The sequence below is a fragment of the Lissotriton vulgaris genome, chromosome 12 (assembly GCF_964263255.1).
Source record: "Lissotriton vulgaris chromosome 12, aLisVul1.2, whole genome shotgun sequence".
Taxonomy (NCBI): Eukaryota; Metazoa; Chordata; class Amphibia; order Caudata; family Salamandridae; genus Lissotriton; species Lissotriton vulgaris.
In genome coordinates this window covers 184,990,529-185,003,613 of record NC_141700.1, presented here as the reverse complement: position 1 = coordinate 185,003,613, position 13,085 = coordinate 184,990,529, and positions in this window count along the sequence as shown.

The following is a 13,085-nucleotide window of genomic DNA, read 5'->3' as shown; positions in this document are numbered from 1 at the left end:
GTAGACAATGTTGAGGTAAAATATTAATTCATTTCCCGCCATGATGAAGTACAATAGGCGCTGTAGTGGAAGCAATATAGTAGTAATTCCCCATTATTGAACTTGCTATAGTGTTATGCAACAATACACTATCATTTATAAAAAGTTTTTTTACAGCATTTCACACGTGAATCAACAGTATGCCAATAAAAAAACAAAACAACAGAAAGTATAATACAGCTGGTATTACAGTAGGCCTTGTCCCGGTTAAAACTACTAAACATTTTTAAATGAGACATACACCTGTCAGATAGTTCTTTAATGGCACTTGACCGATTGTTGGGAAATATGTCTCATGTTCTAAAGTGCTTTATAACCGGATTATTTTGTTGACAGTAGAAATTGCCCATACTTGCCTGCTGTTGTCCTTGAATTTGCAAGAGTAGGATATTACAAAAATACGGTCCAGGAAGCCAACAGGGCGTGAAAAGAAGATATCTTCAGCATATTTCCAACATAGATCCAAATCTATGTTGAAATATATTTACATGGAAGCACTGATATTCATATTATGGTAGTACAGCTGCTTTACATTGTCATGCTTGTATTAGTTATTTGGAAATATGTGTCAGACATTGAGGGGTATATTTACAAGAACTGATGCTTTGCTGTGTTGCTGCAGCGATATCCCTATAAAATTACTGCTGCTGTACGAAAGATTCCCATGCCATGGATACGTGTCGTATTTACAATACCGCGCACCATGTCATAAGGATGTAGCCCGCATAATAAAAAGTGGTGCTGTTTTGTGCGCCATGCACGAAAGAAATCTACCACTACTTATGCAAAAGTGATGTTGGCCTTATTAGTGTTTGTAAAATAAATGCTTTCCATCCTAGCGTCACTTTTGAGCACCTAGCATAAAGAAATTAAATAGAAAAACACTGCTATGTGAAAAAAATGGTACAATTACCTGAAAGAAACCATGGAGGAGACAGCAGAGATCAGAACCCAACGCAACAACCCCAGTAACAGTCAGGATGTCTTCACAGAGGAAGAGGAAGTGCAAGTTTAGTGAGGAGAATGAGATCCTGATCACTGAGAAGACAGAGCAACAACAACAGCTCTTCAGCAACCACAAAATGTTATTAAGCAGCAGAAAAGGCCACATGGCAGACCATTGTGGACAAGGTCAATAGTGTTACAGATGTAAAGAGGACAGTGAGTGACTGCAAAAGTGGTGATATGGTTGCAAGCGCAAGACAAAGGAGAAACTGGCAAACAACCTCAAGGCAGCCATGCAGACCAGAGGTGGAAGTCCGGCACTGCAGGAACAGCTGGAACTTTTGGAGGACCAGGTGTCAGCCGTCATCTCCAAGGAGTTGGTGGCAGAGGCTGCAGGACTGGACAGTGCTGGCTATGATGTACCACAATAGCAACAGGGTAAGTTGCAACAAGCGGCAATGTGGGTAACTAGGTCATGTCATGCAGTGCAGACAGCTATGTCCCAGCACTCCACAGCACTGTCTGCAGTCAAAAGGGTAGTATGCTGGCTCATCCATGGTTAAATATAACATGATTTACAAAGTTTTGTGAAGCTGAGAATGCATAAGAATCCTACGCCTTCCCAGGTGTCCCTTCCTGCACATAAAGAATCATCCCTGCAATGCAGGCACCTTTGCAACATGATGGGATGGTGCCCACACTGGTGAATGGAAACCAAATGTTCGCCAGCACAGGCGAAAGTACACAGATGCATCGTATTGTTGCTAATACAATGCATTACCATTATTTTAAAAATGATGCAGCTCGGTGTGTCAAAATAGCCTATGCAGCTGAGCTGCATCATTTTTTGGTAAATGACACCCTATGGATTTACCAATACATTACTCATTGACAATGGAGTATTCATTGATTTTACATTTATTATATGGTGGAATTCCCTTTGAGGAAGCTCCCATGACTCATTTGTTCACTCCATTATAGTCAGGAGGACTCATCCAGAACTAGTGGTGGATACACCGCCTGCTACAGAGTGGTTGATACCTTACCATATCTTCCAACATTGTTGTTATCATTAGAATATTTGCATACCTCCAGAGAACTACAAGTGATCAAGCGCTTACCTATTATTACCTGCTCCTCCATTTAGAAATGGAGAGCCTTATGACAGCAGCTGTTCAGTCAGGCATAGTTGCTCTGGAAGTGTGCACAGGTGTGCAGCCTGCATGTAAAATACTACGGTCATGAGCAGCCTGGTATCTGTACCCAGCTCGCCTGTCACAGAAGGGACCCTTCAGGGATTGGTACTAACTTGGATTAGGCCTTGTATGTGAGCAGACATTCATAGTGTAGGTCTGTAGTGCTTACTAAAAGTCTGTGGTGCTTAAACTAAATTGCATATTATAGGTGGAATCTACTTTAAAATTCAGTTTTGCTTCACTTAGGACTCTAGAGTCCAGTGACGTATCAACCTAAATCTGTATCTTGAGTGTCGATCCCGTTACATTTACTTGGCTCAGCTCATATTCAGATTCCAGGCCTCTATCCCACCTACTGGACCAAGTTAATTACTCTACTGACCGACACGAGGATCAAGTCCTCCTACACAATAGAACTATTAGCATTGCATGACAGTTCCTGAGAAAGTAAGGGAAGGGGAGGAAAAGTGCACCTCTTAATTAATTTCTGACACTGTGCGTGGGCGGGGAAAGCCCAAGCCCAGAGTAACAATGTAGGAGGGCCAGGCCTCAGTAGCAAAATACAGGAGAGTTTTTCCTTTAATGTTTTGGTGGGAAGTGATTATGCAGCTGTGTGAGGAGGGTGAAGGGGAGGCTCCCAAGGAAGGCCTTTTTATTAGACCACTTGAAGTCATCATGTTCAATGTCACAGAATACTGTGGAGGATGGTTGGGATGGATCAGAGTAATAATGTGGCCCCCTAGATTGGCATAGAGTGCCTGGCTTCTATAACTATCCGACCCCACTTTAAAAAACCCTCACAATAGACAGGCTGTTGAGAAGACATTGGACCTGAGAGCAATTGCAGCAAAACAATGCCTTCCTGAAAGGAAAAACCACCTAATGACCTGAAGTACTTTAACTCCACCTGCCCCCTAGGTCTTAGAGGTGTCTTTCAAGGGCCAGTGGCACTGGCTCCATTATTCTCACCTGAAAATCAGTTAGGGGAATGAACCTGCTGGGGTACCCTGGAGGGTTCCCCTGGGACTTCATAGGGCTGACCTTTGACTCTGCTAAGATGTTGGTGTTTTTCAAGCAACAAGGAGACATTGGAGTGTGTGTTGGGTATGGCAGCAAGGTTGTACAACTGGCTGTGAAGGGGGTATGGGAGATGTTCTACCAAGCAGGAGAGGGTGCCAGGAACCCAGCAGAGGGCAGGCCTGGCAAGGAAGCATTAAAACCAGGTTCCTCAATGAAAAAGTAATTGAGAGGACAAGAGGCCTGAATAAATCACTCCTGGTCACTATGGCCCACCACCAAGAACAAACCAAGCCCAAAATGGAGAATATTGGCCCTAATGGGACAGAGAAAACAGTCGTTCAAGCCTGGTCCCCCGGGGTGGCCCAGTAGACAACAAAGTGTGTGACATTTCTTGTCATTTTCAAACTTGCCCTAGAGGATAGTGCAGCCTTCCTTATCTGGTGGGGGCAAGACTTGACTGCACACTGAGAGTACAGACTGGCTCCTGCCTGCAGACAGGAGCTGAAAATGAGATTGCTTCCTTCTCCCAAAAGCGGGAGAGGAAGAAGGTGTTGCTGGATCCTGCACCAGTCAAGGAGACATGCAGGGATCCGGCATAGACAATTGGGGGACTTGGGACTCCCCCCACACACCCCAACAATGACTATCATCCAGGTGCAAAAGTGGGCATTGGCATCAATGATAAAAGAAAGGCAATAAGGCCTGAAGACCACATAGAAAGGAAGAAAATTCCTTCAGGTTAGGGGCAAAGCTGCCATTTAATAATTTAAGGTGGGGCATTGGTCCACCCCATAAGTCCTTAAAAGAGATTTCAAAGCTGCATGTTTCCCTTGTCATGCCCAACAATGGGCAGAGGTACCACCAACATGGGTTATTACAGGCATTGTATATTAGTTTGGTTGCTATTAATTTCAATGCATTGCAATGGTGAATTATAAAATATTGCGGATTTTATTGATGTGTTGACACCATAAACAAAGCCAGTAGGCCTGCCTTATTGATAATAGTATCCTTTATATTGCGATATTGTATCTAGTATAGGTCAGGTGAATTAGTGTATATAGGGGTTAGGACCCCCTAGGAGTGTAATATGATATGAGGGTGTCACCAAAGGAATTTCCTTATACATGATAATATATTTTTGTAATTAAGGTGTAGTATGTAGAAGTGTGTGTGAATAAACATACTTTTCCTATAAGAAAAAGCAGCGACTGGACACTCATTTATTGAAGTTGTTGTTGCCCACCAGTAAACTGTGGTGTCTAGTCCACAAATACTCCCCTGAGTAGAACCTCAACTGCTCTGTTTCACTTCCCTGACAGAGTTAAGTGCTACAATGGGGTGCTTGATTACGACTAAAGAGAGACTTGTGGAGATTTTACCTGTGAAGTACTCACATCATTCGCAACTAGTAACCAATTTCTTGCAGTGAGATAAATTAGCTAAATATTTTGTTCAGAACATGTCATGTTATGGAGAATAGACATTTAGGGATCCGACAATACAACAACTCTCTGGGAGTATGCTTCCGGGGCCCACCTTTTCTCGTTGAAATTCAGCCAGAAGAGGTGAGTGTAGCAGAGTTTTTATTAGAGGTGTGCCCCTCAACAGGTTTATCCTATGGCAGATATAGACATTTGCAATGTAAGAGTCTAGCCTGCACTCCTTTTGTTTTTACCAAATGTTAATCTTTTAAATGAAAAATTAACGTTATGTTTTGGGAGCTTCCCAGTGGGTCAGTTGAGCCCACAACTGTAGATAAACTGCTATTTGGAGGCCTAGTGTAAACTAGGTCTGAACCGGGAGCTCTCGCTTCGTGTCCCTAAGGTTTCATAATATTAGAATTCTTTAGTGAAATTCAAACCAATATTTGTTCAATAATTCATTCAACATGTATTTGCAAGGTTTAAAGGCTTATTTAGTAAGCATTGTTTCAATTCATAACTTCAAAGGTATTTACAAAAGAAAATAACTTAGGTTCAAATATCAATTTAGTAATCAAATTATTATCCACGAAAAAATACAATAAACAAAACTAAACATTTCCCAATGCATTTCGGGTCTACTCGACCCTTCTTCAGGGGAATTTCAAATGTAGCAACAAGTTCTGTACACAGTGTCAAGCACTTCAGTCCGATTTCAGGCACTGCAAGGTTAATGAAAAACAGTTGTATTCCATTTGCAAAAAGAACCATTATGTACATGATAAAAATAGAATTAACACTACATCCCGTTGTATAATGTGCAGTATAACATGCTCATGTGAAATTATGTTGTTTGTGTGTAGAACAGTAAACCAAGCCGATAGTTCTTCCCAAGCCGATAGTTCTTCCCAAAATATGAGCCCCACACTAGACCAGCACCCACATTAAGAACGATAATGGCTTCTTTTCAAGAGATAGCAAACCTTACCTTGAACCAAGCAGAAATTAAGGTATATGGCACAGATGAAGCAGCTTCCATCTACTCTTTAATTGAACAGGTACGCACATTCAGCACGTCTAAAGGCACAACCACCCAGATGCCAAAACAACTTGAATACATCATGCGCAAGGAAGTTAACCAACGATTGCACGCAACAACTTTAATTGAGTACCACAAGGTGAAGAGAATTCCCAGGGGACTACGTATTGCGATTAAACCCATGCTTTTCAAATTCAATAAGGCTTTCATCATCAAATGGCAAGCTATTTTGAATAAATGCTCATTAGATCTCATACTGCTGATTATTGAGGTACTCTCACAAATACTCCTTGATTTAAAGGAAAATATTTTCAAATTACAACAAGAACTATCGAAAACTATCCCAGAAGCAGACTGGACAAAGATTCTTGAGGACATCAACAATAAACTGGATATCCATGCTAAGGAGGTTCATGACCGTAAGATTCGTAAATTTCGTAGAGATACGATTGATTATAAATTAGACGAGGTATATACATGGGCGGAGGCCTATGCACACAAAAGATTTTCCAGTAAAACACCCAGGAATACCTCATCAGAAGAAAGTGTGGCATTAGATGAGGATCTTTCATTACAAAGACCACCAGCACCAGCTTCAATGACGTCAGTAACATCACAAGCAACAACGTCTGGTATCTCTCAGAATTTACAACCTTCTTTTTTGGCGGAGGGCCAATCAGCAATTCAACCACCGGACCAGCCTTTAGAATCAAGAACAGACGCACCCGCAGGGGACAAGGTAACAAAAAAAACCACGGAAACAGGACGACCACAGAGACACGTCACAAAGAAACCAACTTGATAATCAATATTTCAAGGAGACAACTAACAACAGAAGAGGAGAGAGTTCTCAACAAAGGCACATCGTTCGTACCAACTTATGTATCTAATGGTTTGGAAACTGAAATAGCTCTCTTCAAATTTTTACGCAAATTGAGATTAAAATGGTTTTTCTCAACCACAATGACGGATGGAACCACAAGGATTCAAGAAAAATTCAAACCCAAAAGTAAATTCATGTCCCCAATTTCACACCAAATTTTGGACAACTTTGAAACTCTAGTCAAAAAGGACCTAGAAACCATCAAATACGCAAAACCCAAAAAACAAAACTTATCCATTAAACAAAAGAGAATCCTCAATGATCTTAAACAAGACAAAACGATCACATTTCAACCGGCAGACAAGGGAGGAGCGTTGGTGATGATGGATACCACTTTCTATGAGAGAAAAGTCGACACCCATGTTTTGGATTCCGAAACATACATACAATTGGAACAAGATCCCACTGATGAATTCAGTAAGATTTTGGACACCATTATCGTGCAAGCAGAAGATTCAGGCGTCATCAACAACAATACTGGCAGATATCTAAGGACCAACACACCACAAGTACCGCATATTTACATGATACCCAAGGTTCACAAGAGCATTACCGATCCACCATTTAGACCCATCGTGGCAGGATGCGGTTCTATCCATGAACCTGTTGGCCGTTTCATTGATTACCACTTACAACCTTTGGTTCAATCCTGGGAAACATACCTAAAAGACACGACAGATTGCTTATTGAAACTCAAACAAGTTAACAACCTGATTGGGGAAACCACATTACTTTGCACTATAGATGTCGTGGCACTCTATACTTCAATTGCACATACAGAGGGCCTGGAGGCCATAGAATGGAGACTGCTACAATCTGATGTGGATCACTCTTTGGGGATTTTTTTGTTAGAACTTTTACACTTTTCTTTATATCACAGTTACTTTTCCTGGAAATCTAATTTCTTTTTGCAAAAGACAGGTACATTCATGGGCTTTTCGGGGGCACCTGAATACGCTAACACTTTCATGGCTTATTTTGAGCAACGATTCATTTTATCAAACACCAGATGGACGGCAAATCTAATTTTGTTTCTACGATTCATCGAGGACATTCTGATAATTTGGCGAGGGACAAAGACAGAGTTGGAAGAACTCATCAGAGAACTAAATGAGTGTAACCCCAGAATACAATTCACTCACAACATTCAAGAACAAAAAATACAGTTTTTGGACATCGAGATTTCTAAATCATCTGACGGTATCACAACCAACATCTACCGTAAACCCACTGATGTAAACAACGCATTGCACTACACAAGCGCTCATCCAAAAAACCTAAAAGATCACCTACCTACCTCTCAATTCATAAGGATCAAAAGGATATCCTCAGATTTAACTAACAGCAACAACATGATTGAAGAGCAGATTGAAAGATACATCGCCAGAGGTTACCCAACAGAAGTACTAGAGACTTCAGTACAAAAGGTTTCCATGATGGACAGAAATGACTTATTGAGAAAGACAGAGAAATCTGCTAATGATCGTATAGTCTTTGTGATGAAACACTCTACACAGTCACAGATTCTAAGGAAGCGATGGGAAATCATAGATAATGAACCCGATTTTGCCAACTTATTCAAAACACTTCCAATAATAGCACACACAAGAGCAAAAAACATCAGAGAAATATTGAAATCTCCTTCAAATCATCCTAAAGTCAACCACAAAGGAATGAGAAAGTGTTACAATTGCGGTCAATGTAACAATGTAATTACAGGTAAAGAATTCAAGCATCCCCCAGTGGCAAAGCCATACAACTGAAATACAGTGGAGACTGTAATACAGTGGTGGTAATCTATGCTATATCATGTCCTTGCGGATTAACCTACGTGGGAAGAACTTCCCGAAAAGTTAAAACCTGAATCATCGAGCACAAGAGCACCATACGGAATAAGTCCACAACATCTTGCCTTGCAACACACTGGACCAAATCCAGTCATTCCATACCTCAACTTCGATTCACCATTTTAGAAGTGGTAGAAAAACACAAGGGTGTAGACCACAACGTAGCCTTGGCACGTAGAGAGACATTTTGGATAAAAATGCTCAGTACACTGACACCAGGTGGGCTCAATGATCAGTGTGAAATGGTATGCTTTCTATAAAACCACATGCATAGTAACATATAACATTAAGCATCATGACTATCACGACATGTATTGAATATTACGATTGTACCTCAAATTGTGATTATGTTGGACTTTTTGTACAGGATTGACACTATAATCCACCACGTTTAACATTAATAACAATCTATCCACGTTTCTTCGTGATTATATGGATACTGAATCCATCATATACCTCATAAATCTCCTCTCGCATGTCTTTATTTTTCACATACATTTCCTTTTATTTAAAAGCAAGATTTTTTTCACATTAAACGAGAGGCGTTGAATATTTTACAAACTCCACTTTCTGATGATTTTATGTAGAACCCACCAAACTCTCTGCACAAGTTTATCATCACTTTAATTGTCGAGTCTTTAAATTAGGGCTCATACATCCAGTAAAATAAATAAAACAATGGTCTGTCTTCACGACATTAATCTAACGCTAGGCACCGGGATTTAAGGAAGTATCATCCAACCGGATGTTTATGCCGGAAGTGATTGAGGAGTCAGAGGTCAGCACAGGCAAGAGAAAGAAGGTGAGCGTATTGCGCCGCCATGGCGCTCGCTTTGTGAGAACAAATAGAGAAGTAATGGGCAGAGGAATCACTTTTCCTTTACTTGCCTTATACTAGGTTGCACATTGAGACGGGTCCAACCACCGGGGGAGAGAACATTTTGGGATACGTTTTCGGATACGGAGTAACGGTAAGAACTCATAATAGCGAGCTTCACAGCTGTCATCAACTAGCATAGGGTAGATATAACGGGCACTATTATATTCCTTATATTCCTTTTAGCCTTTGGATTCTATAACGGGATACTGCCCGAGTAAACATTCGATCCTCAACACAGCGATCAAGCTCATAGGTAAGACGACTTGATCCTTTACCCAGCACTTATAATTATCTAGATAGCTTAACATTCTCGTTAAGCAATCTGTACATTATCCCCGCAGACCTTGAACTGGACTCTGTAGCATCATTTTACCACATTCAAGGACTTGTTGGAGTACTGAACAGGTAGATTCTCCTTAACACAGCGAGTATTGAGATTTTTCTTTGAAAATGTTAACTCCTCGGGTCACGAGGGTGTCTTTTAAATTCACACCACTTGAGAGGGCAATCCAGTGGGCATCTCATATAGTTTAAACTTATCACCTTTTTGGGAAGAACTATCGGCTTGGTTTACTGTTCTACACACAAACAACATAATTTCACATGAGCATGTTATACTGCACATTATACAACGGGATGTAGTGTTAATTCTATTTTTATCATGTACATAATGGTTCTTTTTGCAAATGGAATACAACTGTTTTTCATTAACCTTGCAGTGCCTGAAATCGGACTGAAGTGCTTGACACTGTGTACAGAACTTGTTGCTACATTTGAAATTCCCCTGAAGAAGGGTCGAGAAGACCCGAAATGCATTGGGAAATGTTTAGTTTTGTTTATTGTATTTTTTCGTGGATAATAATTTGATTACTAAATTGATATTTGAACCTATGTTATTTTCTTTTGTAAATACCTTTGAAGTTATGAATTGAAACAATGCTTACTAAATAAGCCTTTAAACCTTGCAAATACATGTTGAATGAATTATTGAACAAATATTGGTTTGAATTTCACTAAAGAATTCTAATATTATGAAACCTTAGGGACACGAAGCGAGAGCTCCCGGTTCAGACCTAGTTTACACTAGGCCTCCAAATAGCAGATATAGACATTTGACAGTGAAGCCACCTGTTTCTTGGAAGGCAACTCTAAACATGGCAGATTGTCTGTCATTGTTTTACTAGAGCAGGTAATTGTATACCATGGTGGGCTCAAACAAACTTTAAATCAAGCCCAATGTGATGCTTAGAACCAACACATAGCACAAACAGGATAGTCTCTTTACCCTTAGGGTTGCACTCTCTTTTCATAATTAATGGTTATTTATAATTAAAATAAAACACCATACTCAGCCAGCATGTTCACATAGAACACAGTGATTATTCATAAATTATGTTCTCATAGGAAAAGAATGAGGGTAACAGTTTTAAATATTAGGAGTGCATTAAAAAAAGATCAAATTACACTCTCCTACATATGCAATCTTCTAACACATGTCAATTTTATTATTCTGTTTAGCTGTTCTTAAATGTTCATCAAATTTAAATTTTGCATCACAGAAATGGCAACTGTGCACTTTTAAACTAACATGGTGCACTTACAAATGTGGAATTTTTCACCACCATTGCTTCATAAAGGTGTTCTTTTCAGAAGTGTTGGGATTTTTGGCATTTGTGTGTAGGGCACCATGCAGAAGTAGTCACTAAAAAAGAACCTTGTAAGTATCTGGGAATTCACATACATTTTACAAGTATTTTCCCACATTGGAAATACACTTACATTTTCCAATGTGAAAAGTTAAATTCATTAGCCTTTTAATGTAGACCAGGTTTAAAGAAGGAAATATGGTTTTATTGGCTTAAACTGCAAACCCCGGATCCTGGGGCCAGATTTATCAAGGTTTTGAACTGCATGTGAGTCATGCAACGTGACTCCTGGCAATGCAAACCATTAAGTCAGATTTACTATGCCTCGCAGAGCCACCTTCCTTGGCTCTTCATGGCATAGTAAATGTGGAGTAACGCAAGGCAGCACAAGTTTCAGCCTTGTGTTACTCTGCAATCGGAAGGGGTTCCATGGATGGAGCTTAGGTGTTCCCATGCATCCACCTATGCTGTTTGCCACATTCCCAGAGTTACTAAAACTAGTAAACTTTGGAATTTGACCAAAATGCTATGCGTTTACAAGTAAGGTGCAACATGGAAAAATATGTTTATTTCTCCTCGTTATTTTCTCTTTCGACATATACTGCATTCTGTAAAACCACATAGAGAGACAAAAATCTCTATGAGCAATGGTATTGTGCAGGAAGATGTCCCTTCCTGCACAAATCTATCTGTAATGCAGGCACCTTTGCACCATGGTGCAAAGGTACCCGTGTTAGCTCTTGGTAGCCACAAGTGAGCCAACGTAGAGAGAGAGAGAAGGCATGCGCCACGTGTAAGAAATTATGATGAGTTCCTGTGCTCTCCATTTGATGCAGCACAGTGCAGTGCAACAAGTTGTCTTGATACATTGCCCTGCATCAATTCTTAGTAAATCCGGGTCCTGGTTGCTACTTGTGATATCTTGCTTGACTGAAAATCTTGTGATTCTGGGCAATTCAATTGAATTGCCCCCATGCCCATGACTGTAAATCTGTAAACTAACGTAATTCAATTGGAAAATTATAACATGGCTCTGCAATACTTATTCACTACTTAATATACATCAAACAATTGGTCGACCAGAAGCATTTATAAAGCATAGCTAATCACCAGCGAGTATATCTAGGTGCTTAGATCCAAGTTGATTGGGTGGCATCAGTTGAATAGCCAGGTCTTGAGTCCTCTTCTGAACTCCTGAACAGAGCGTGAAGCCTGGAGTTGAAGGGGCAGCCTCTTCCAGGACTTTGCAGCAAAGTAGGAGAAGGAACGTCCTGCACTGTTGTTTAGGTGAATGTGAGGGGTATGAGTGGGGGAGAGGGAGGATGATTGCTGGTGTGTGGAGGGTTGGATGAAGCTCATGCAGTGGCTGATGTATGCTGATCCTTGGTTATGCAGGGCTTTATAGGCGTGAGTCAGAATCTTTAATTGCCATATCTTGTGGACAGGGAGCAAGTGGAGTTTCTTCAGGTGAGGAGTGATGTGTGTCCATCTGGGGAGGTTAAGAATTAGTCTGGTCACTGATTAATGAATAGTATGCAGTCTCTTCAGGAGGTGTGTGGTTATTCCTGTGTAGAGTGCCTTGTCATAGCCCAGGAAGCTGGTGATGAGGGCTTAAGTGGCACTGCGTCTGGTGAGGACTGGGAGCCATTTGAAGATCTTTTGGGCATGCGCAGCATGAGGAAGCAGGCGGAGCAGACTGCATTGATCTGGTTCTTCATGGTGAGTCTGCTGTTCAAGGTGCTCCTGAGGTTCTGGCCGTGGTCCATAGGTGTGGGAGAAGGTTCCAGTTCAGCAGGCCACCTGGAGTTGTTCCATGGGGAGGTATTATGCTCAAAGATTAGTACTTCAGTTTTGTCTGTGTTTGCTTGAGGAAGATTTTCAGCATCCAGGTCGCACCAACTGTCATGCACAGGTGGAAGCTGGCCCTCATAGTGGAAGGGTCTTCAGATAGCGAGAGGATGAGCTGCGTTTCGCCTGCAAAGGAGATAATGTTCAGACTGTGGTTTCTGACAATGTTGGCCATGGAGGTCATGTAGGTGTGGAACAGAGTACAGCTGAGGGATGAAGCTTGATGGATGGTTCAGATGATGTTCTTGGGTTGAAACCTGAATGTGGAAGTCAAATTCTCTGTGTTCTTCAGGTGAGGAAGGATGCAATCCATTTGAG